This window comes from Rhinolophus sinicus, chromosome 3, assembly GCF_057876585.1.
Source record: "Rhinolophus sinicus isolate RSI-liver-muscle chromosome 3, RSI-T2T, whole genome shotgun sequence".
NCBI lineage: Eukaryota > Metazoa > Chordata > Mammalia > Chiroptera > Rhinolophidae > Rhinolophus > Rhinolophus sinicus.
Window position 1 is genome coordinate 126221024 of NC_142503.1, and position 27685 is coordinate 126248708.

Consider the following 27685-nt stretch of genomic DNA (forward strand, 5'->3'; position numbering starts at 1 on the left):
AAAACTATACATTGGAAGAAATAATGGCTGATTTTCTTTTTCCAAATTTGAGGGAAATTATAAACCCATAGATCCAAGAAGCTCACTGACCCTCAAGTACAAGAAACATGAAGAAAACTGCACCAAGAAATATCAAAATCAAATTGCTCTAGACGTGTACTTAATACAAAACATTAGCAATTTCAGTGGGCAGAGGCGGTGGGGAGAGGGAAATGATGTATTACATACAGAGAAACATAGATATGAATAAAAAAAGATTTCTTGTTGAAAACAATATTAGTAAGAACAAAGTGGAACAACATCTTCATAGTACTAAAATTAAAAAAATAATAATAATAACAATAACTGCCAACTAAGAATCCTATACCCAGCAAAAATAAGTTCAAATTGTAAGTAAAATAAAGAGTTTTTCAGCAATGCAAAAGTTGAAAGAATTTATCACAGCAGACTTTTACTATAGGAAATCTTAAAGAAAGTCTTCATGCAGAAATAAAATAATCCCAGATAGAAATATGGACCTACACATAGTAATAAAGTAACTGGAAATAGTAGCACAGGGGAAAATATATGAGATCTCCTTCTAACTATTTAAATACACTTAAAATATAATTCAATAATTATGCAAAAATATTAATATTGTGTGGTATGTATAACATGTATAAAAGTAAAATGGATGTAAGCATGGATGTGTGAAGAGGAGAAATGGAAATGCACTATTCTAAGGATCTTATACTGATGTAAAGTTGCATGACATCACTTGAAGGAAAGCAGTAATAAGTTAAAGATGTATACTATAAATCCTAAAAAAATAAATAAATAAAAAATAACTAGAATAACAAAGCAAAAAGTACTGTTATAGCTAATAACCCAAAAAAGAAAATAAGGTAGAATTTTAAAATATTTGTTTATTTTAAAAGAAGAAAATAATTGAGGAAAAAAAAAACAGATAAAATAAACAGAAAGCACATAACAAAACGTAGATTTAAACCTAGCTGTGTCAGCAATCATGTTAAATATAAATGGTCTAAACACCCTAATTAAAAGACAGAGATGATCAGGTTTGATTTTTTTTTGAAAGACCCAATTTTACACTGTCATAAAATGCTGTATGTAAAATATAAAGAGACAAATATGACTTAAGAAAATAAAGGAATATAAAATAACATGGCATAAAAACAGCATAAAAAGTTGAGAGTGGCTATATTAATAATAGACTAATTAAAATTCAAAACAAGGACCATTATAAAAGATTAAGAAAGATATATTTTAATGATGGAAGTATTGCTTCATCACACATAACAATACTAAATGTGTATGTAACTAATAACAGACCTGAAAAGATAAGCAAACAAACATTTATATTTATATATAAAGAGATTTCAATAATGTACTCACATGATTGTTGGGGCTGGCAAGTCTGAAACTTGTAGGGCAGGTCAACAGGCTGGAAACTTGATGTTGCAGTCTTGACTACGATGGTTCACAAGGGAATTTTTCAGGTTGATAGAATATTTTATATTGTGATTAGAATGAGATTCCATGGGTAAAAATATTCATTAAAGAGCACCAAACTCTTCATTTAAAGAGCACATTTTACCATATGTAAATTGAACTGTAATAAAATTAAAGTCCATTTAAAGAAATACATACTCATTGTAACAAATCAAATAGAAATGTATAAAATATTTAATAATCCACTGCACCCACAATCCACTTCCCTGGAGTAAGCAGTGGTAAAAAGACTCATCTCAGTTGAATTCCTTGATACTAATCTTTTCTTATTGTTTACCAGCAGCCCTCTCCATGTTCTTCACTGGCAATTCTGATTCTGCTAGACCCTAAATAGCAGTGCTTTTCAGAATTTTGTACTAAATTATTTCCTTTTATTTCTCTGTATATTCTCCTTACTTGATATTACACTTATCTACTACCTCTAAAAAGATTTCCAAATTGAGTATCATTGACACAGTTTCTTCCTGAATGCTAAAGAGCATCTCTTCCTAAATGTCCCGCAGGAATCTCAGTGAACATGTTATCATTCCCTAAATTTGTTGGTTGCCTGCGTTCACTTCCTTGTCGAAGGACACTATCATTAACTTAACTTCTTTGCCAGAAATGGGGAACTACATTTAGAATATAATAGACAAAGAGCAATAAACATTTGTATTCACAGCAAACCCTGCCTTCACTACATGCTTTACAGCCTCCTTCTGGTAAATGTTTCTTTGACTTGAGAGAAAATGATCTAGCTAATTTCAGCTGCAGCAACCTGGTATGTCACCCACACAGTCTATGGAGAGGAGGGTTATAAAGAAAATCATCATGCCCTTGAATGATCACTGTGGATTTCCATTAGCTGACAATCCAACAGTTCCCTCCAGCTCCATCATTTCTTACCAAGCTATTAAAATAGTTTCTTAACTGGCTTCCTGGCTCCAGTCTACAAATACTTGATTCACACACCATTCCCTATATTGCTGCTAAGTACACTTTCAAGAAGAAAAAAAAAAAAAAGTACCAATGCTTTGGAATTGTATGTGAGGCCCTGCTTTCTGATAGACACAGGATCTCTGCTAGATGCTCAAGTCATATGCCTCTGTCCTACATTATTCTCCAAATTTGATATGCTGGTTTGCTGTCCAGCTTTTGTTTCATTCACTTCTTCAGCCTACTTCACCCCATTCCTACATAATGAGAAAAATGCCCAATCATTTTTCAAATCTTAGACAAAGCATTATCTCTTCAATGAAAATTTTATGACATCTTTCCCCACTCCAAACGTAGTATAACTCATTTTATGTCCTCTGTATCCTAACCACTATTGCTTTATAACACCTATAACATGTTTTTACTTTATTTGAATAAATATTTTATGCTTTTACAACTCTTACACTCAAGACCCAGCATAGGATATCTCAATCTTGACACTCCTGACATTTTTTGATCAGATAATTCTTTGTAGGGGGATGCTCTCCTGGGTACCACCAGATGTTTAGTAGTATCCCTGGCCTCTGCTACTAAGTGCTCCTCCCACCTCAGTCATGACAATAAAAAATGCCTCCAGACATTGCCAAGGTCTTCCTGGAGAAAAATCACCCTGGTTGAGAATTACTGGCCCAACAGATTTCAGGGCATATAAAAGCATGTGGAATAAGAAAAATGTATACTGCTTTTTAGTGGTGACAAGCTACAGCAGGAAAAAGTAGAACTTAACATACCCCACACTTAGCTTTGAGAAGAGAGGTATGCTGTGGGTAGGGAGTGGGCCGCAGTAGAGACTACAATGTTGGAGCCTGTAGGAAAAAAAAAAAATAGGAGTCCATGTGGAATCAAAGCAGGACCAAAACATGAATGTGTCCTCTCGCCTGTTCTCTCTACAAGAGAAGTCCAAGCTAATAAGTAGTGGAACCAAATTTTGAACTGGTCCTTATCCTTAATCAACACCAGGTCTCTGGATTCTTGCACATCAAAATGATTGGAGCCGGCCAATCTGAAGGCATAAGCAAAATGGGGCAAGAATATGCTCCAATATTCTCACCTAAAATGCTAATAGATTTTACTGGTTCACAGAGGTGAACAATGGCGAGGTATTTCCCCAAAATCCCGTAGGCCTCCTGGAAACCTGAGAAAGCATGCTGAACACTCCACTTCAGTGGGATCAAAATGAGGTGGAAATCCCTCCCCTCCCCAATCTGGATTTAGTCACCAAGATTTGGAAAACACAGTCAGAAAGGACCATAGACGGATTCAGATTTAAATAAGCAGGGTTTTCAGGACAGGTCAAATATATTTTTGCACTGGAAATAAAGAACATGTGAGAGTCATCATAGAAATGCAGAAATCATAAATAGCAAACCCAACGCCAACACAGCAGCAGTGCAAGAGATCAGCAGCAGAGGCATGACTGAATGTTAAAAATAAAATAGGTCTGAACAGACATACTGAATTTTTTGTTTGGTTTTTTTAAAGCCAGTGTAACAAATGATGGTAATAGTAACTTTGACAGGCTGCTAAAAAGCAGGGTATCTCAAAAAATGATTCTTTCTTCCCTAGCAAAAATAATATTAAAATGAAACGGGGATATTTATTTCTCCTTTTAACACAGCAGGGATCACTTACAGCAAATAAGTCTAACAGTGCTCCACTGGAGAAGCACTACGGCTGTTAAAGACGGACCATTGTCATCATCCACACAATGCATTGCCTAACAAGTCTGCAACCTCTGCCTTCCTACCTTCCAAATGCCATTTCTTGTTCTCCTTAAATCTTAAACGAGGTTATTAAACAGTTATTAAAGGAAGTTCCTCAACTGTTGTCTCTCTCACCTCACCCTATGCTGACCGCCAATGCCAGAAAGAAAGTAGACCCAAAATTCAGCATAAAGATGAGGCTACTGATGTGGAAGGACTTACCAATTAGGCAATGATTTTTATTCAGCACCTCCACTGTGTCAAGAATTTGTATCAGGTTCTGTGAAAGTGAAAAAAAAGAGAGGTGAATAAACATTTTTTTTTTTTTTTTTTTTTTCTTGAGCTTGAGAATTGTTCAAAAGAACAACAGGCCCATGAAGTAACTGTATGTTTACAAAGCAGGCTGCTTACATCAGACAGCAGAGGCAAAGGAAGTCTGGGGATCTTCAAGGAGCCTCAATCAATGAAGACTTTCGGGAAGAATATTTAATTGTTAAAGGGTGCATGACAGACACTTAAAAGCAGAACAGACCCTTATCAACCTGAGAGAAAATTAGATTTAATAGTACTTGAAATCAAAGGGGTGAATTAAAGGGCATTAATATGGCTGCACTTGCAGCCTTGAGGAAGTGGTTCCATCTCTCTGAGTCTCATTTTTCTCACTTATAAAACGTTGCAGAACTAATTCTTTCTTCATAGGTTGGCTGTGAAGTTTAAGTGAGGTAAAATACATTGTATGTGCATAAGCAAAGTAACTGTTATTACTATTATTGCAATGACTTCCAGAACCATGAACTTATAATTATTGGGCAGGAGAAAAATGCATCAAATTGAACAAAGGCAATTGTCTCTTGATACTGAAATGAGAGGTGAACTGGTTTCTTTCTTTCTACTTTTCTGCTTTTTCTACATTTTCTATAATGAGCATATATTATTTTATAATCAGTAAAACATCAGCACTTAAAACAGATTTTAAATTTAAATTTATTGAATGAGTTATTTAGCAGGATAATGTTAATCCAACTCACATAGTCAAGTGGCTTTTGAATGTACAAATCCTTGATTATACTGAATACTTAAATTATGCCAAACATTACATACACAAATGGTAAAGCATGCTCCAGGTCCGCAGGGAGATCGGTCTTGTGAATAAATGTGTCCTTTCCTCTATCTCTCTACAAAAGCCATCCAAATAAGTTGCTGCTAGGTACATAGACCTGTGTGAAAAGGGAACCAAAGTCCAACTGTTAAAGGTTCAAGTCTGGGAATTACATGATGGGAGCTCAAACCCTGGTTAATATTTAGCAAATAGTAATTGTGCTGGACATTTTCTAGGCATAAGGAAAACAGCGGGAAACAAACAAGTGTATAGCCTTAGAGATGTTTTGTTTTTAATTTTTCTGTCCCCATTTTTTTACCCTTCCAACGAGAAGGAGTAAATGAGATAACACCGAGTGTCTAGTATAAAGCAAGCACACAGCACCCTTCTGTACTGAATCTGACTCATCAGAATTCAAGCATACTGGTAAATCTCTCATTTTCAAAATAATAATAATAAAATGTCTTTGATCCCACATCCACCTCTAGTTACCAACTCATTTTTCTCCTACTGTTTCTCCTACTGGCCACTCTGCTGGTAAGAGTTGTCCGTAAACACTGTCTCCGATTCCTCCCCTCCCGTTCTCTCTTGAACTCACTCTTAACAAGCATTGGCCCAGAAACTGCTTGTGTCAAGCTAATGTGCCTTTGTGCAAATTAGAAAATGGTGTCCCTCTGGGTGGATGAATTACAAATCGCTGTGCCCTCCATATGGACACAGCAGAATACAGGGAGTAAGTACTTCACTACTACTCACCCACTCGCATGGGCACCTTTGTACAAAGAGTAACCGGCACGGCCACAGTGGTCCTGCTCCTTATGACCACCGCTGGCTTCCAGGTAGTTAAAGCTACTGATCAATTCGCAGTCCTTAGTCTCCCTACAATATCAGTAACATATGCCACAGTTGATTACTCCCTCCTCTTTGAAGAACCTTCTTTACAACACTTTCCCATTTTCATTCTTTTTCTCCTTGCTGGCTCCTCTATTTTTACATTAGATCTTCTAAATTATTCATCTTAGAACTGGAAGTTTGTTACCTTTGACCAACATCTCCCCATTTCCCCCAACCCCCAGCCCCTGGGAGTAAAATATTGCATGGTCTCTCTTATATGTGGAATCTAAAAAAAAAAAAAAAAAAGTCAAACTTACAGAAACAGAGAGTAGAAAAGTGGTTGCCGGGGGCTGGAGGTTGTGGGAAATAGAAAGTTTGATAAAAAGGTACAAGCCTTCTGATATAAGATGAGTAAGGTCTGAGGATCTAATGTACGAGTCAAATGTGGTAACTATACTTGATAATGCTGTATTGTATAACTGAATGTTTTTAACAAGAAAGAAAGTGTTTGTCTCTGTCTGACTTATTTCACTTAGCATGATGCTTTCAAGGTCCATCTATCTTGTTGTAAATGGTAAGATTTTTTTTTTTTTTAATGGCTGAAGAGCCTACTATTGTGTGGTGTGTGTGTGTGTGTGTGTGTGTGTGTGTGTGTGTATACCACATTTCTTTTTTATCCACTCATCTATGGACACTAGTTTCTTAGCTATTGTGTCTTAGCTATTGTGAATAATGCTCAAATACCCATGGAAATGCAAATATCTCTCCAAGATACTGACTTCATTTCCTCTGAATATATATCTACAAGGGCAATTACTGGATCATATGGAAGTTCGATTTTTAATTTTTTGAGGAACATTCACGTTGTTTTCAGTAGTGGCTGTACCAATTCATATTCCTACCAACAGTGTACAAGGGCTCCCTTTTCTCTACATCCTCACCAACACTTATTTCTTATTTATTTTTTTATAATTGCCATTCTGACAGGTGTGAGATGATACCACATTGTGTCTTCGATTTGCATTTCCTGATGATAGGTGAGGTTGAGCGTCTTTTCATGTACCTGGTGACCATTTGTGTTGTCTTTGTCTATTCAGGTTCTCTGTCCATTTTTAATCAAATTTTGCTGTTGTTTTTGAGTTGTATGAATTCTTTATATATTTTGGAAATCAACCCTTATCAGACATATGATTTTTAAATATTTTATCTCATTCTGTAGGTGCCCTTTCATTTTGTTGATCCTTTTGCTATACAGAACTTTTTAGTTTGATGTAGTCTCACTTCTTTAATTTTGCTTTTGTTGCTTGTGCTTTGGTGTCATATGAAAAAAAAAAAATATTGCTGAGACCAATGTAAAGGAGGTTGTTCAGAAATATGTTGTTTAATTTGCACATATTTCTCAATTTTCCAGTTTTCCTCCTATTAATGATTTCTAGTTTCATATATCATTGCTGTCAGAAAAGATAATTGGCATGATTTTAATCTTCTTAATTTTGCTATGACTTGTTTTGTGACCTATCATATGATCTATTTTGGAAAATGTTCCATGCATGATTAAGGATATGTATTCTACTGCTGTTGGATGGAATGTTCTGTATATTTCTGCTAGGTCCATTTGGACTAAAGTATATATATTTCAAGTCCAATGTTTCCTAATTGATTTTATGGCTGGATGATCTACCCATTGTTGAATGTGAGATATTAAAGTCCCCTACTATTATTGTATTGCCATCTATTTTTCCTTTCAGAGCTATTAGCATTTGCTTTATATATTTAGGTGCTTTAATGTGGGTGTATGTAATCTTATGATTGCTATATCGTCTTAATAAATTAACCCCTTTATCATTATATAATAACCTTCTTTGGGTCTTGTAACAGTTTTTGACTTAAGGTCTATTGTGTCGGTCATAAGTATATCCACCCTGCACTCTTTTAGTTTGCATTTGCATGAAATATCTTTTTCCATCTTTTTACTTTGAGCCTATGTGTGTCCTTGAAGCTGAACTGAGTGTCTTGTAAGCAGTATATAATTAGCTCTTGTTTTTTGTCTATTCAGCCACTCTATGCCTTTTGATTGGATAATTTAATCTATTTACATTTAAAATATTACTGAAAGGTAAGGACATATTACTGCAGTCTTATTAATTGTTCTCCCTCCTTTCTTTCTTCCTCTCTTGCTGTCTACTTTTGTAAATTGATTCTATGCATGCTTTTGATTTTCTTCTCTTTATCTTTTGTGTATCTAATGCAGGATTTTGCTTTGTGGTTACAATGAGGTTTATATAAAACATCTTATAAATCTAATAGTCTATTTCACACTGATAACAATTAACTTGAATTTCATATAAAAAGTCTACTCTTTCACTAAACCCATTTTATTGTTTGATGTCACAATTTACTATTTTATATAGCATATAAATTATTAACAAATTGTTATAAAGCATTAGCAAATTACTGCAGTTATAGTTATTTTAACACTTTTGTCCTTTAACCTTTATACTAAAGTGGTTAATATACCACCATATTACACTATTAGAATATTCTGAATTTGACTATATATTTAGTTACCAGTGTGTTGCATATTTTCATATGATTTCATGTTTTACTATTTATCATCCATTCATTTCAGCTTGAACAACTCCTTTCAGCATTTCTGATAAGGTGCCCTCCCATGAATTCAAACTCCTGTATCCAACTGCTTCCCAGCCATTTCCACTTAGATGTCTAATGCGCATGTCAACATTAACAAGCCCAAGACTGTGTTTCCAACTCTCTCCCGTCATCTTCTCATCATTTTAATTATTCAGACCAAAAACCTTGGATTGCAGAATTCCTTCTCTCTCATATCCCACATCCATCTATAAGTACATTCATCAGCACAACCTCCATATATTGAAGGAATCCAACAATTTCTTCCACTACTTATTACTTGGTCTAAACCACTACCATCATTCATCTATTATTTCAATTGCTTCCTAACCGTTGAATTTGGTTCTGTTCTGGTCACTTTTCAATCTATTTCCCACATAAATCACAGTGATCTTGTTACTATTAAATAGATTATGTCACATCTCTGTTTAAAACCTTCCAGTGGGTTTCTATCTAACCCAGAGAAAAAGCCAGTAATCGCAATATCACATCAGCCTCCCCATAGCAGCTGGCTGCATTGCCTCTCTGATATTCTTTTCAATACCCCCTGTCCCTCAACATGCACTGTTCATTCCTCTCCTGCCATATATACTGATTTATTGTTCCTTGAGCACACCACGCACACACACACCTACCTCAAGGATCTTGTACTTGCTGTTCTTGTCTCCTCAAATGTATTTTTCCTCTGCTCCCCATTCACGCCCTACTTTCTTCAGATGTCAACTTCTTAGTGATGCCTCCATGACTACCATATTTAAACTGCAACATTCCATTTTCCTTCCCAGTTAATACCTAATAATATAAAATATATGTTATTTACATTTTGTTTATTTTTTGTCTCCTCCCAAAATTATAATACAAGGCCCACAAGGGTAGAAATCTTTCTTTGTATTACTATTTTATCCCTTGAACCTAATCCAGAGCATGAAAATTAGCATGTGCTCAATAAATATTTGTTGAATAAATATATTCAGATGTATGTATATACTAAATAATTGAAAGAATATACAGTAATTATAAATAGTGGCACAATCTTTTACTTGATTATTTCCAAATGGCAGCACTACAGAAGATTCAGAAAGAGGAGAAAGTGAGTCCAATGATTCTGAAAGTGACTCACCAAAAGCCTGCGATGACAAGTAAAGGCAGTAGCAATTCCCATTTGTGAAATTTACCAAGTTCATATTTCTTTTATTCTCAAAGAAACAAATCAAACTCAGGTGACTGTAAACGGAGTCCTAAAGAGATGAATGAAATAAATTACACAGGTCAGAGAGATTTAATGAGATTAAGTTGCAATTGTACAGTAACGAAAGATGCACGTGCAGACATGTTGAGGTTCATTGTTGTCGCCAGTATGCTATTTTCCTCTCCTTTCTTGTCAGATCCTTGCAGCTATATATGGTCATCTGATCAGCTCTGGCCAATGAAATGTGAACAGCATATCCACTTGCCCTTACCTGTACTTAGCAGTTTTCTTCGTATTTATCTTGTTTGGTGTTCTGTTCACTGTGAATGTTGAATCTGTGAGATGTCTTTTATCTATTTTTTAAAATTCTTAGCCATTATCTTTTCAAATATTATTTATGTCCCATTCTCTCTCGCATCTCTTCTTGATGCTCCAGTTATACTCATAGTAAACTATTCATCTGTATCCATTATGTCCTTTATGCTTTATTTGTTATTGTTCTTTTTAGATGTTTTCCCTCTATGTTTCCATTTGAGTATTTTATTCACCTACCATTGAGTTACGTAATCATGTATTTTGCCTTATTCATGCTGATGTTAAAATTCATTTAAAATCTTAAATATTTTAGTTCCAGAATATTTATTCTTTTTATAGGTTACAATTATTCAATAAAATCCTCTACCTTTTTATCCTCTTTGTCAATCTTTTCTATTTCCTTAACCTATTTATAGTAGTTATTTCATAGTCCTAGTCTGTCAATTCAGTATCTGAATATATGTGGGTGTGTGCTTCTACTGATGATTTTTTCCCCTAATTATTGGACACATTTTCTTGCCTCTTCACAAGTCTTTTACATTTTTATTGTGTACTATATATCATATGTAAAATAAAGAGTCTAAAATTGATCTAAGCTTCTCCAGGAAACGGTTTACTCTTTCCTGTGTGGAACAGATGAGTTGAGATGCTGATCCCAACAGTCCAATCAGGAATTACACTTAGTCAAAGCTGGGTTTTAGCTTTAATTAGAATTATTCCACCTCTAGTTTCAAGTGTCTCAGGGGGGAGATGACAAATCTCCTCCCTGAGACACTTGAAACTAGAGGTGGAATAATGTTGTAGGCCCCTCCCTCTAGTGGGACTCTTCCTTCAAAGCACCATGAGACTGTCGGGATTTTACTCTCTCTCTCTCTTTAGTACAGCCCCCAGCGGTCCCCATACTATTCTATCACTCAAATATCCTGTTGAGAAAACATGCCAGCAATTTGGGATCCCTCTAGATTACAATCTTTCACATTAGCTCATGTAGCCATCAAAAATTCTGTCGGTTTCTCTCCCCCAGTTGACGCCTTCTCCCTATGGCAAGCTCATCTTCAGCCCATCTCCAGGCTTGACAAATTCCCCAAAGAAGAAAATATCATGTGAACAAAATTCAAGAAGGAAAACCTCCAGCTCTAGAATTTTAGTTCACTTGTTTTTCTCTTCTAAAGCTCTCCTATGTTTGTGAAAATATAAATTTTCTGAACACTCTGATTTTTCTTTTCTTAGTTGTTTTAACAAGAATTATAGCTTGCCATGACCTGTTACTGTCATAATTACCAGTGGAAGTCAAATTCTGTATTTAGGTTTTTAATCAGATAAACCTGGACGTAGGACTTTATATTTATCACTATTAAGCTTTAAGTCCACTGATCAAACTTCAAAATGTTATGTTATTCAAAACATTAGAAATTATTGCCAATTCTATCTCATTTAATACTTTCATTAGCATATATCATCTATATCTTTAATCAATGAATTAGTAAAACTAAGTTAACTCTGACTAGGATTAACTACAAATCTTTCTAGTGAAATATTAGAAAACTTTGCGTGAATTGATAACTCCATCAATTAATACTCCTTAAGCAAATATTCAACTAGATGTTAGATCATTTTTAATTAATGCTCCAGGCATTTCTTCACCTATAAGAGAGATTGTCAATGGGAGTTAAGAGAGGAAACACACTCTAAAGTAAGCGTAGCAGGCTTGCTAAAACCGAAAGTAGCAACAGTTAGTTGAATTGACTATAAGTTAAAATTATAACTCTAAATAGTTGTAATAGCAGCTTAGAAGTGATTATTCAGAATATTTAAAATCCCTGAAAGCTGAATATATAAAGCATCCATCTTAAATTTGAAAGCATAAGTCACTGAAGGAAATACAGGTTTCAGATCTGAGACATAACAGAAATTCTAAAAAATCAGCACATAAAAGGAAGATGCTCTGGAAGTGGTATTCATGAGAAAATGGTAAGAAGTAGTTTTCATCTCTACAGACATAATTCCTTTAGTTGTGTTAAGTTATACACCAATTTTTAAATTTTTTATTTAGTTTTATTTCAAAATAAATACACTTTTACTATGCTTGTAACCCTACAGATGCAGGGTTTTCAACACTGATTGTATATTAGGATCACCCAGCTGTTTTTGTTTTAATGTCCACGTGGGGCCTAAGCATTAGTATATTTTAAAGTACTAATATCAGAATGCATGCAACATAATTTTTTTAAAGGAGCCTAGGCAATGTCATTTTTCACACTATTTTTTAGAACAGCTTTAAGTTTGCAATAAAATGGAGAGGAAGGTACAGAGATTTCCCATATATCTACAGCCCCCACATATACATAGCCTTCCCCATTATCAAGATTACTCTGCAGAATGGCACATTTTAAAAATCAAGAATGAACCTACATTAATATATTACCATCACCCAAACTCCATAGTTCATCTTAGGGTTCACTCCTAGTATTATACATTCCATGGGTTGGGACGAATGTATAGCGACATGTATCTATCATTACAATATCATACAGAGCATTTTGATTGCCCTAAAAAATCCTCTGTACTCTGCCTATTTATCTCTCCCCCATCCCACCCTGGGAAACCACTGATCCTTTTGTCTCCATAGTTTTGCTTTCTCCAGAATGTCACGTAGTTTATATTATATAGTATGTGGCCTTCTCAGATTGGTTTCGTTCACTTAGTAAAATTCATTTAAGTTTCCCTCACATCTTTTTGTGTCTTGATAGTTCTTTTTCAGTGCTAAATAATATTCCATTATCTGATTGTACCACAGTTTACCCATTCACCTACTGAAAGACATCATGTTTCCTTCCAAGTTTTGGCAATTATTAATAAAATGGCTAGAAATATCTGTGTCCAGGTTTCTGTGTGGACAGTTTTCAACTCCTTTGAGATAATACCCAGGAGAATGATTGCTGGATCATATGGTAATGGTATTTTTAGTTGTATAAGAAACTGCCAAGCTGTCTTCCAAAGTAGCTGTGCCACTTTACATTCCTACCAGCAATGGTTGAGAGTTCCTGTTGCTCCATATTCTTGTCAGCATTTGGTGTTGTCAGTTTCTGGATTTTGGCCATTCTAATAAGTGTATAGTGGTATCTCATTGTTTTAATTTGCATTTCCTTAATGGTATATGATGGGGAGGATTTTCTCATATGCTTATTTTACATCTTCAAATCTCTTTATTGAGGTATTTTCTAAGGTCTTCAGCCTATTTTTTAATTGGATTGTTTGTTTTCTTATTAAGTTTTATGAGTTCTTTGTATATTTTTTTTTTATAACAGTCCTTTCTCAGATGTGTTTTTTGCAAATATTTTCTTCCAATCTGTGGCTTGTCTTCTAATTGTCTTGCTGTTGTCTTTTGTAAAGAAGTTTTTAATTTAAATGAAGTTTAGCTTATGCATTAGTTCTTTCATGGATCATGTCTGTATCACTGATTTTTAGATAACAGATTGTTTCCTATTAGTAGACAGTGAAATCATTTATTACATCACAATCAGAATTTTCAAAACGAAAAAAAATATAAATATAGCAAATAATTTCTTGCAGAAATGGTATGGTTTGGGGGAACTTGTTTTTATTATATTGAGATACAGATATAGACACATACACACAGAGATGTGGTAGTCGTTAGAAAATATATTGCTTACTATGAGTTGCGGTCAAAATATTTATAAGTGTATGTCAGCATTCATAGGCAAAGCATAGCAATTTACTATCAGTAAGGCAGAATATGGTGCCTGGCATGGATCCACCTACCAAGGTGGTAGGCAGGTGTTGGTAGGCAGACCCAACATATAGCATCTAGTTGGATAAGCTAGTGAACATTTTGACAACTATGCATACACATCCATCCATGATCACTGAAACTGCTTAAGCTCTAAAAGAGTCCATATCACCTCATTTAGTTATTATCCCCATTAGTATATTATCTTGGCTTCCTTCTAGACTCTGACTTTATATCTCAATTTCATTCATTTTATCTGACCCCCTTGGATCTGACAGCCTGGATTTTTATTGCTTGTTCACAGTTGGCTTTCTTTCCTTTTTGGCCTATTCTGAATTTATTGATTATGTGTTGGTCAGTTTTCCAGCTTATACCCAAGTCTCTTAAGAATTCAGTATTGGTCAACCTCCTCCCATTGACCCATATAGACTATGGGTAGGAAAATTCTACCCTCACCCACTATTGACAGTTGCTGTTTTACAGAATTGCCTCCTCATATTGAGATGGTAGGTATGGTTTTCCAAGATTATGGCCAAATTCATTCACAGTTTCGGCAACTAGAATGGAGGTATAAGAAGAAACAGCATAACTTTTCTGACAAGTGTAGATATTTTAGAAACCTATAATCCAGCAGCTGGAGGAAACTAGCAAAGACAAAGCAATGCTGGTAAAGTGTGTGTATCAGGTAGTGAGAGAAGAGGTGAGATAGGCTGGCTTCTGGAACCTAATCAGAATGGGACCAGAGCAGAATGCTAGTATTGTGAGTTGGATCACACAGCCCTGTGATGGTATAGGTGGTGAAGGTGGTGGTACCTGGGTTCAGGAGTTCTAACATGGAGTCTTCTTATATGAATGGGTCCCTAAGGGAATGTTCTGTGACCCATAGAAAGTATAAAAATTATAGAAGGTGAATGGAACAAGAGCCTAGAAGTTATCACTTGAGTTAGAATTACAAATCAGACAAATAAAAAGCATGGTTCCATATCAAGGCTTAACAAACACTGGATCAGAATTCTTCACTACTTCCTGCCTCTGCCTAAAACCCAGATTATGCGAAGAATGAACAGTGATGTAAATGATAGATTATAAAATCAAAAGACCGAATTATATTAGAATTAAGCTGAGCGGGGTGGTGATGGTAAGTAGATAGATAGCATGGAACAGGTAAATAAGGCAGGGGCTGGTGACACAGACAGATGATGCTTTTTTCTGAAATGAATTGTCAAGAGGTTGGGTAGGTGGGAAAAAAGTTTGAGTGTTGCCTCAAAGCTGGGAGGTGGAAGACAAAGGAGGGTCGGAGATCAATGGTTGCTCTATGACCAAGAAGTGTTTATAAGAAGATGCTGAGTCCAATCTCCTTGTTTTATCATCTTGAGCAGACCACTTATCATCTTATTAGGCCATTGATCATGCAATGAATGCAAAAGGAACTTGGGAACGGAATAAGTTAAAAATCAGAATAGATAAGAGCCAGCCTGTGCAAACTGGAGGCTGATAACTTAAGAGAGCAGACAGAACAGATGCTGAAATCTTACAGAGCAATGACACCCAGTCTTAGAATTGAGGATCCCCAGAGAGTCCCTGAACTATCCTTAGGAATGTTTAGATCCACATACATTCCACGCATTTTCAAATGATAAAATAATGTGCTTACATATAGTCTTTTCAAATGCCTGTAGGTACTAAAAGATTAATCAAATATAAATTAACTCAAAATGTATTGTTTAATTGAATTCTTAGAAGTTTATTTTTATTATGTATGTTCTCAATAATTGCAAATACTAAAATATAATTATCAGATATTGGTCTGAGAAAATGTCTGATGTTAGAAGATAGTCCTCATAGTCACATAGACTGAGAACTACTGCTTTAGAAGACAAGACAGAGGCAATATCACCCCAAAGAGGACACAAATAGAATTCGTGGGGGTGAAGTAAATGCAATGCAGCAAAATAGAGAGAACTCAGCCTCTGTCATTAGTTCAGATCCCCTCTGCACCATTTCCTAGCTGTGGGATCTTGGGCAAATTATTTATCTTTCTATGGCTGTTTCATCAATGTTAAAATGGTTATAGTAATATCCAAATATAGACTGTTGTTGCAAGGATTAATGACAATGTGTGCAAAGAATATGGCACATAATAGCTACTCAATAAAGTATAACCATTATAGCTCAATAAAGTATAACCATTATAGCTATTTTAAAAGAAAAAGTAATTAATACTGAAAAACAAATGAGGTTCAAAATAAGGAAAAGTGAAAAATGCTAAAAAACTGGTCCAAGGAATGTAAACACAGAGTCAAGGTATAGAGAGGTAAGAACTTTACTCCTAGATCTGCCACTAGGGAGGTGAATGTAAATAAATGATTTAAGCTGTGGACTCCAGTTGCTTCCTCAGTAAAATGAAGTAGTTGAACGTGGCTTTAAAATCCTATGATTTTCTTATGGTTACTTTTAGGGAGAATAAGAATGTGAATTCCAGATACAGGAGTTGGTTGAACTGTTGAGTAATTACTGTACATTCTCTCCAGCTTCCTGTTCTCTGAGCCAGCACAACCCGCCTCCTCAAACACACTCTCCACCAAGGTCTCAAAGAACCTAGAAATAGGGACTAAGCCGGCAGCCAGCCAAGTTACAACCAAGAGTTCTCTCCAAGTCAGGTGTGTGGATTCACAATGAGTCTCCCACTCACTACTGGTGATTATTTCCCCATGTTACAATAAGCACCCAACCAAGACCTGTTGCATCTCCTAAATACTATGAACTCATTGTCTCCCAATCACAAACCCCATTCATTCCCACAGTGTTTGCTTGCTTACTTTTCCCCTCCATGTCCTTTCTTCTTCCACACCCACTTCTCGTTAGTTTACAATACATATAACTCTTCCTTACTAATTGCTGTATAAAATAATGCTGTACAATTGTACCATAAAAATAACATCATAAAAATATACCATGATTTGTTCAAGCTCCTACTCACTTATGTGCGTTTATCTGATTCCCAAGTTTTATTTCTATGAGTAATCCCTCCCCCTACGCAAAAAAAAAAAAAAAAAAAAAAAAAAAAATCAACTTACAGAGTCTTTATGCATGAATGCTTTTATTTCTATAGGATAGAGTACCACTGTATAGTATTTCTGATTGAAAAATGTGTTCTTAATTTTAATTGCTACTCAATTGATTTCCACAAGAGCCTGCAACAATGCATATTTCCACCATTCATATCTGAAAATGTTTTTCTATGATCCTCACCAGTAATAGGTGTTATTCTTTTTTTAATTTTTGCCAATATGATATGAGTGTAAAATAAGTTCTCAATATTACTTTACTTGGATTTCCCTGAAAATTGGGGATAGATGGGGGCTCAACTTATGTTCATATATGTATTTGTGATTTGTATTTGCTCTTCTCTGAAACACCTGTTTATAACTTTTGCTTGTTTTTCTACTGTTTTATTTCTTTGTTATGAATTTTAAGAACTTTTTCTATGTTATAGATGGTCATCATAAACTATGTATACTGGCCATATACTTTAAAAATATTTTCCCCAAATAATGTTTATCTACTGGATTTGCTTTTGCTACACACGAAACTATTTAAATTTTGCATAGTTAAATATGGCGATATTTTATTTTCAAGTTTCATTATTGCCTTTTTATTTTAAAAGTTTTATTTCAAATCCTCTAAATTTCTTGAAATAGTATAACCTTTATTTTTTACCATTTAAATTATAATGTTGCTAAAATTTCTTTGAATATAGTGTGAAATAGGGATTCAAATATGTTTCCTTTCAGATAGTCAGCCATTTGGTTGAATACCATTTATAAACTGAACCATTTTCTTCCCATCAAATTGATTGTCCAGTTTTGTAATATATTACATTTGCATGATTACTAGAAGGCTAAGCTAATACCATACTGTTTGGTTTTTGTAGTGACTGGAGGCAGTTAGGCTACTGTATTCAGTTCTTCACTCTCTCTTGCCATGCGACCCAGTGAACTGAATATATTTCCCACATCCCACTGATGTTAGGCCTGGCTATGTGGCTTGCTTTGGCCAGCAGAAGGTAGGCAGAAATGACAGTGTACTAGTTTCAAGCCAAGGCCTTTGTCTTCCTGTGAATCACAATGAGAAGAACATGCCCACATCCCACATGATCCAAGAAGAATGTGAAAACAGACCTGAAACAACCTGAAACCTGGATTCAAGCCCAGTCATCACAAAGCCTGAGGAAAAGCCATCCCAGCCAACCTGTAGATACAGTGAGAAGAAGAAACGCTTATTGCTATAAACCACTGAGTTTTATGCCGTTTGTTATACATGATTATAGCAGTAAAATATGATTGCTATAGTATGATTTAATATGTAGTAAGGGAACCCATACCTACTTGTTTTCATGTATTTTAGCTATATATGTATACATTTCCTTGCATAGGAAGTTTAATATCATATATAATCCAAAGGTTAAAGAAAAACAGAATTAAGTTGCTATTATAATTACATCATGTCTTCCCACTTTATTCAGAACTTTTTTTATATCTGTAATGTAATTTTACAATTTTCTTGAAGTGAATTATTTATCACATAGTTTGTCTCTATTAGAAATGGATTATTTCCCCAATTCTATTTCTACCTTGTTATTGCCAGTAAGGATAAAGCTAATAATTTCTGCATATTAACCTTATTTCTAGCTACATTATCAAATTCCTGTATTAAACCTGTTAGTTTTCTTTACTAGAGTATTGAATTTTTAAGGTACCCAATCATATCAGTAGACTAAAACATGATTATATCTCTTTTTCATAGTAATTATTGAAATTTAATTGTATTGTTTATTGTGGTCAATGTAATGCAAAGTCTTGGTAGACAGCATTATGGAAAGCAGCATAATTGCAGCTTGGATGAGGAGCTAAACATACAAATGGAAATGTTATGGAAAATAAAGATATATTAGAATTGAGTGTAAAAGGATTTAGCAGCACTGCAATGCTGGAGTTAAATTGTAGGTACCATTACAGACTAAAAATAAAACAAAACACAAATTTAAAAAAAGGAAAGTGATTTCATTGTCTATCACTAAGTGGTCTATGAGGGGTGTCGTGCGGGAGACCCTGCTCGCTGCGCCATTTGTCGTGCAGGGAGGCCTGCGGGGTCTCTGCTCCCGCTCCCCACACAAGAACGCAGGATATGGTGAGGCCAAAAAGGAACACCCACGGAGCCATAGGTAGGGGAGTCATACCACTATATTCTCTCTGGCGGCACTATACTCTCACTGGAGGCTGGATCCACACTGTCCGCAAACCGCCATCCACACTTGCCAGGCCAGCCGCCATCTTCTTACTAGCCCCCATTCTTTCTCTCTCCTCTCTCTTCTTCTCCCTCCTAGCGTAGCCACAGCAGTTATATTGTGGCCAATGGCTCACTGGTTACAGCTGACGGCCAACTAGCCACAGCTGATGGCCATGCAATCACAGTTGGCCATTTACTACCTGAGCCAGCACCTGTCTATGTGAGGCCGAGAGCCTGGAAACTACTTTCTGGGGCTCTGCCCCCACAAGGGGAGTCATAGTACCAAGCAAAATATCCATGTGGAGCAAGCTGCTTTGCTCCTCTAGCACTTAGATTTTGATCTTTGATAATACTTTTCATTATAAGCAACCTGTTCTTTGGGGCAGAAGAAATATCAAGATGGGCCTGGATAACGTTGTTGCTAGAAAACAAAGATGCTTTTTTAGAATGAACAAATATATTTTTTAAATCTTTATTCAATTTATTTAAACTGAAAAAATAAAATTCACCCATTTCTCGCACTCCCCACTTCTTGTCTCTTTCAACAACCAATCTGTTCTCTGTATCAATGAACTTGGGTTTTTTGTGTTTGGGTTTTTTTTTTGTTTTGTGATTTTTTTTTTTCAGAATTCACACATAAGAGAGATCACACAATATTTGTTTTTCTCTGTCTGATGTTCTTTAAATGCCTGGGGTAGTGCTGAAAACACAGAGGAATATCTATAGGGGTTTGCACTAGCCAACTATAACAACATGAGAATCAAAAGGAAAAAAATTCTGGTTGACTGAATCAGGTTGTGTTTGGAAAAGCCATTCATTTATAATGATACTCAAAAAATAAAAATAGAAAAATGTAAAAAAAAACAACTGATAAATTTGTATAATTTTAATGAGAGAGGAATAAAGATCTGTACAGGTCTTCTATTTATGCTATTAAGTATACATATTTATTTGTAGAGAATACATACGCAGTTTCTCTATTCATTCTATGTACACTGAATAGAGAAAACTGGAAATAGATTGAATAATATCAGAGAAATTTACCCCGCCAGACAAACAGGCATGATCTATATGAAGAAAATTTTACATCACTTCTGAGGTATAATATAAAAAATAAACAACTGAAAAAGCATGCCATATTTTTTTCTGGAAGACTCAACATCATAAAAATAATTGTACACCTGAAACCTATGTAACTTTACTAACAATTGCCACCCCAATGAACTTTAATTTTAAAAAATGTATCAATTTTCCCTAATTAGGTCTATAAATTTATTGTGACCTGAATAACAATTAAGGTTGCTTTGTTTGGTTGAAGAAAATTTCTTTAAAAAAATGAAAAAGAAGAATTTTGACAGTATATTACCTAACACATATTAAAACAAACAAAAAAATGTAAGTTCAAAAGTTTAGAAAGTGCTAGAAAAATATGCAAATCATAAAAATACTTCATAAATGATAAGAAGGAACTTCAACTTAGTGGGAAAAATTATTCATTGAACAGTATTGGAAAATGGGTAATAATTTGAAAATTTATAAAGTCTGATCCTAAATGTACTAATTACATTTAAATAAATGTAATAACATTTTTAAAAATTGAAACTGAAATTATAAAATTATTTAAGAACCTTATAAATACGCTGTTTTAAGTTAAAGAAATCCTTTCTCTGCCTGATTTTCTGGGTTTTTTGTTTTTTGGTGGATGCTAAATAATTTTCAGAGTTTTTGTTTTTATTTTGCTTGAGGTCAAAGTCTATTTTTCCACTTTAATATAAATGTGGTGAATGATATTTCTAGATTTTCTTTTCTAAACCTTCCTTCATTTCTGTGATAAATAAAACTTGATCATGGCTCACTAATATTTTAATATACTTTGTTAGTTGTGTCAGGGAAGAAGAAATTTTCCTTTACCCTTCTAGGTTTTTCTGGTCTAAGAATTAAATTGACATGTCACAGATAAACAAGAGAAAATCCAATATAATTTCATACATATGAGGGTTCTGCAAGAATGTGGAGGGGGGGCACAAGGACAAATCAGGCAGTTGAGGCTTATATGCTCTCTGGAGAAAGGAAAAGAGGGTAGTGTTTGGAACTCACAGGGGAGGAAGGCAGTTCACCCGGAGATGGAGAAGCACATGTCTGGTAAACAAATGTTTGCTGTGCCATGCAGACAATGTGACACAGAGTGGACTCTGATCTCTAGGCCCTGCCAGTCTCCCCCACCACTGGCCCATAGTCTTTGTAGATATCTTTGGTGATAATTCTATTCTGGAACAGGCCCTGTATCTACACTCATTTGGGCAATTAAGGGAGAGATAACAAGAAAAACTTTCTGAATCTTCTGTTTCTTAAAAATAAGAAGCCTAAATTAATCCTCATGCCAAAGAGACACATTTTGGGGTGGCAAATTTTGTTCCCTTACAATTGGTTTGCAAATATTTTCCTTGGAACTATTCTATCTATGGTCACAAGTGACATTGGTCTTTGACTTTTGTTTTTTCATACTACGTTTGGTTTACTATCAAAGTTATATTGGTCTAATAAAATAAGTAGCAAAATATCTCTTCTTTTTCTATTCTCTGTGAGAATTTGTATAAAATTGGAATAATTTGTCTACTATTTGGTAGAGGGCATCTGTACAACTATCTGGATTTCATTTGCTTTGAATGGAAAATTTTAACTTCTGATTTGATTTATTTAATAGCATTGGGACTCTTCTGGATTACCACTTTACTTTGAGTAAATTTCAGAAAATTGTATTTTTCTATGGGATTGTCAATTTCATCAAATTCTGTTCTCTTCCGTAACTTCTGTGTAACAAACGATCCCAAAACCTAGTGGATTAAAATAACACAATAATTTATTGTGCTCACTAATCTGCAGTTTGGGTAGGGTTTAGTTGGATGGCTTGTTCCTGCTTCTCAGGCATTGGCTGAAGGGCCTAACTGAAGCTGAATGGTCTACTTCCAAGATGGCTCACTCACATGGCTGGGAAGCTCTCTGCTTGGGACCTGAGCCGGGGCTGCTGGACTTCATGTGGGTATCTCCACAGAATTGCTTGGATTCAATAAAGCAAGATGGATTGGCTCCAGGCAAGAGTGTTCTAAGAGACAGGAAATGGAAGCTGCCAGTCATCTAAAGTCCAAGTCCAGTAAAGGAGTACACCATCATTCTCCACATTCTATTAGTCAAATTATCATAAAGCCCTTTCAGAATTAAGGACAACAGACATAGATTTCTTGATAGGAATGTCAAGGAATCTTTATTTCATCACAACAATTTACTCATATAAAATTATTCATATAGTTTTATTACTGTTTAAATATCCTGTCTGTAGTAACATTTCAATTTTTCATTTCTATGCTTCTCCTCTCCACTGCTTATTTAGAGTCTTTCCAGTTAATTTTTGTCTCTTTTCATGGAATCAAATTTTAGCGTAGTTGATTCTATTATAGTTTTGCTGTCTATTTCATTCATCATTTTCTTCATTTTTTCATTTCATGTTTTTTTTAAGGTTAATTCTGCCATTGTTGTAACTTTTTTTTTTCTTTTGGATGACCTTTCTTTTGATACAAGCAATTAAGGTGATGTATTTTTCCTTTAAGTAACTGCAGACAAGAGCTATCACAGCAGGCCTGACTTCTTTCCTTCAAAAGGCCTTCTTACAGGCTTGGGTCTTGCTAGGATCTAGCAACCTGGATTTGAGAGGGCTCCTGCCATTGATTGATAAAAGTGACTCACTATACATGGTTTATTCTGAACATCAGTTTCCATTATGGGAGTCTGGATTTTGGGTACTTATCCAGCAAGGGGTACCTATGTGACGAGTCCCCTATAAAAACTCTGGTCATTGGGTCACAGAGATTCCCTGATTGGCAACATTTCATATGTGCTGTCAAACCATCTTTGCAGGGTGAATTAAGCACATCCTGGTGTGATACCACTGAGAAGAGACTCTTGGAAACTTGTTCTTGTTTTCTGCCAAACCCCGCCGCCCCCATGCTTTTTCCATGGTTGGTTGTGTTTGGTATCCTTTTGCTGTAATAAGTAATAGCCATGAATACAACTATATGCTGAGTCCTGTGAGTCTTCCTAGGAAATTATTGAGCCAGAGCATTGTCTTGATGACCTCTAACACAGTAATATTTTAACTTCATCCTAAATATTTTAATATACAGTTTATTCATAATCACTCGTTATTTTCTAATTTCCATTATGTTTTGTTTTTTTTTTATTGGACCCATTATTTATTTGGAAAAACATTTTAAATAGTTATAATCTTTTTCAAATATTTTTATTATCACTTTCTAAACTAGCTGCATTGTGGTCAGAGAGCTGATATACAATATTAACTCTGATTTTTTTTTGAGACTTGCTTCCAGACCCTAGTACATGTTCAGTTTACATAAATGATGCAAGTGTGCTTGAAAAAGTATATATGGTCAAATCATTATTTGTAGTTATACATATATACATATATATGGGCAAATTATAAAACCTGGATTTCAGGGAAGATAAATTACTTAAAGTCTCTCTTGCTGGATCCATTAGAAAAAAATTGATATTTGCTCTTCTTGGTATTTTCTAGGACTTCCAAGCAGCAAGAATTCTGATACGGGGAAATGGGTACCACCAAAACAATTAGAAGACCTGACAGATCAAAGGTCAAAGAAACTCATTGTAAGTTTTTAAGAAATCGAGGCACTGTAAGAATGACAAAACTGTCCAGATGGTTTTAGCTTCCTGCAACCCTGAGATGGGTGATTCACAGAAGACCCAGGTGCCTGTTGTGATATTGTAACTTATAAGAAATACATATTTGGTCTTCACTCCACTTCCTGATACAGGGCTCCCAAAACATCTGGCATTTCCTAAATGAGTGATAAAGGTGTCTTTTGTTAATCACAACAAGCCCCTTCCAACCATACCTGAATTTATGTTAATGAGGTGACCTCATTATAAATTATAGCTCTAGGGATCATAAAATCTTATCTTTATCCTGTTTAGTCTTTTTATTCATAGATTTGACCCTGTTTAATATTCATACTGAACCCCTGTTCCTATGAGCTCCCTATGAGTTCTATCTTTTAGTAGTTGGCATCAAGTCCCTCACATTTAGTATATCCACTGATAGACTTTATTTCAATATTCTATCTTATTTCAGCTTAGTTTTATTTCTTTTCTTTATGTTTTTGATAGTTTTTTTTTTCAAATTATGATTCCTCTTTCCCCTTTATAATTTGTGAGTTCTGTATTTTTTTTCTTTTGACTAGTGTTTATCTTATTTCCAAATTATCATATTCAAACACATATTTTCTATTATTAATAATATACCAGCTATTCAACTATTTCTTCTCAACAAGATGTTCTATTTCCCCCCAGTTTCCCAAACTCATGCCTACAGAACACTGTTATTTTACCACCCACATCCTCCCATGTCCTCCGTTATGCTAAGATAGTTTCATATTTTTAATTTAAGTCTTCCCCCCTTGTAGTATCTGTGACTTAAATATCTCCCATCACTTATTATTCACTTAGAGAGAGGGAGGGAGGGAAGAAAGGTGGAAACGATGGAGGGAGGGAGGGAGGGAGGGAGGGAGGGAGAGGGGGGGAGAGGGAGAGAGGGAGAGAGAGAGAGAGAGAGGAGAGAGAGAGAGAGAGAGAGAAAGAGAGAGAGAGAGAGAAATACCCCATGTGTCTTTTTTCATCTTTTCCTATTCTTCATAACTTCTATACTTCATCTTTTCCAATCTTGAGGACTCTGATTTATGTGTTATTTAGTTAGAATATTTTCTTGAGTATTTTTTACCAGACTGTTTTTGTACATAGGTGATATATTCTCCATTCGCAAATACTTTCACCCTTGCAGCTGAGAATTATCTTGGTTGGGTATAGAATTCTCAAGGTTTATATTCATTGATCTAATGTGTTAGTATAATTTCACCTTTTGCTGAGTCCCACTGATGAGGATGAAAAAGTCCAAACCAGTTGAATACTATTTTGTCCTTTTTAACTCATACCTTCCATCATTAAGCTTATGCCTTTCTCTTTATTCTTAGAGTTAGGGATTTTACCAAGGTATATCTATGTGTATCTATATTCTTAATCATCTTGCCTGGAACTTGGCGAGCTATTTCAATCTACATATTCAATTATTATTATTTTTTTATCTCAGGGAAAATTTCTTCTAATAATTATGTAATTATCAACTTCCTTCCATCTGTTCCCCATTTTTTCCCTACCATTGGTATATTAATTATCTCTTTTCTAAGTATCTTATTTTTTCCTGCCAGATTTATATTTCTTTGGTCTTTTCTTCTGTTTTAAGTTATTACTTGATTTTTCAGACCACTAATTCAAGTTTCAACAATGACTTCCTCAACTAAATTCTCTAATAATACTTTTTATTATTTATTTATTTTTTAAATTTCCAGAGGGTTGGTACAGGAGCACATAACACTGTAGGATTTAAAATATATGGCAAACAGTTAGTACTGGAAAGTGTTTTCAGCTAATTCTAAGGTTTAATATTAAAGTTCTATTCCTTGAAAAACTGAAATACTAAGCAAATTAGTAAGGAATGAGCTTGTGCAAGGGGTATATGATAAGAAACCAATAATCAAAGTTGGAGTAAAAGTAAGGAAAGCATATTGAAAATTTGGCAGCAATTCTGTCATTAACATAGAGGTCGAAGTTCAAAATCAGATAATCAGGAAGCTCAACTTGTTGCTCTATCTAAAGGACGGACTAGTACTCCATAATGACCGCTCTATTTGCAGAATGAGCATTCGAAGACCCAGGTATAGCTGGAGTCCGAGAATTAAACTGACCCTGTCTGCTTCTGGAATAAAATTGCTCTCTCTGTCCCACAAACTAATAGATTTAGGGTTTGCAGGGCAGCTGAGCAAGGATGGCTCCCTGTTTATATGCGTCAGGCACAATGGTTGTTTGCAAGCGAGAGGATGGATATGATCCATATTAATAGTGAAGATTACCCTTGCCCAACGATTCCAGAGTCTTTCCTGCACATTGTATGTACAGGAAGTGCAGAGGCTGAAGTAGTCAGAGTGTACTATCTCCATGGATGTCTGGAATAAAATGATGGGTCTAGACTGGAAAGAGAAAGTAAAATGATTGTGCGGAAAGTATAGTTCACAGAACTTTTAATGCTGCAGCTACTATTTAATGTGATGGAAAGAAATAAACCACCTCAAGTTAGGAACAGAGCATGAACCTATCCAGAGCAAGAGAGAAATGGCTTGTGTGGGGAAAAAGTTGGTTGGAAAAGCATTTGATAGGTATCATCAATATTAACAGAATTGTCAAGGAGATTGAGTGTACTGAGAAAACCTGCGAAACAATTTGGAAAATAATCAATATCCTAGATATTTAAAGGAATTCTGAAGCTATGAATACCAAGCTAGCAAGCATGTTTTTGCTGAGACAAAACAGGTCAATGTACTCATGGCGTAAAGATGGATTTTTTTCACCCATCTGACAAGTATACGTTTCATGTTTTGTGACCTGTGGCTGCCTCTGGAGCTTTGATCAGTTATGAATGTTATTCCTTCATACACAAGACCTGTGAGGGGGAAAATCCTATATAAATCATTAGGATTACTGCAACGTGCACCTCACAGCTGCATCCAGTTTGTAAATAATTGAAGAAAATTGACTTGACACGGCCTACTTCCCAAGTGAATTCAATATAGGACACATTAAAATAAAATAAAAAGTTAGATCAATGTAGTTCCATCTGGGCTTGTTATCATGTGAAGGCCATCTTGTAATGAAGAATACTCAAGAATGACATATGAAACAATTGTTCCTCAGGTTGATGAGCTCAGTAATGAATCGCTCTGTTATTTCCTTCCAGGACTGATTAAAATAGCACTTGTGTTCCTGAAAATGTTGAAGTGCTTATAAATGAAGCAAGCAGATATCTGGTGAAAAACAAAACCAGGCATGTTCCTACTCCGGTCAGCGTCTTTATGGTAAAACCAAACCTCCTCAGCAAGCTCATGAAAATATTTCTTTTATATTGAAGAATTCTGATTTTGTGAGGGAGCCTCCTCTCCAAGTGGGTTGATTTAAGTTCTGTCTAATGTAACTGGATCAATCTTAAGAATCTGTTTATTTATTATTTATATTATTTGCATCCTCATGAATAGAGCCTGTCTGGGTGTATATCTTACCTAATCACTCATTCACTCAAGAATTACTTGATAAGAACCTACTGTGTGGAAGTTTCAGTCTCAGTGAGTAAAATAAAGTTGAATCTGATCTAGACTGAGAAGGAAGAGCACACAGACATTCAGGAAGATAATTAATAGATGTTACTCACCAAGAACATGGTATATGATGATGCA

At 35.1% G+C, this 27685-nt stretch overlaps 1 long non-coding RNA gene across 1 annotated transcript in view; it reads left to right on the forward strand.

Moving 5' to 3' along the window:
- The window catches only part of LOC109455350 (uncharacterized), a 112727-nt gene extending 85331 nt beyond the window's left edge, over positions 1 to 27396 (forward strand). The window contains exons 3-4 of the long non-coding RNA XR_012494376.2: positions 23905 to 23996; positions 27193 to 27396. This is a non-coding gene — a long non-coding RNA (uncharacterized LOC109455350). The remainder of the gene's footprint in view (positions 1 to 23904; positions 23997 to 27192) is intronic.
- The last annotated feature ends 289 nt before the right edge of the window (positions 27397 to 27685 follow it).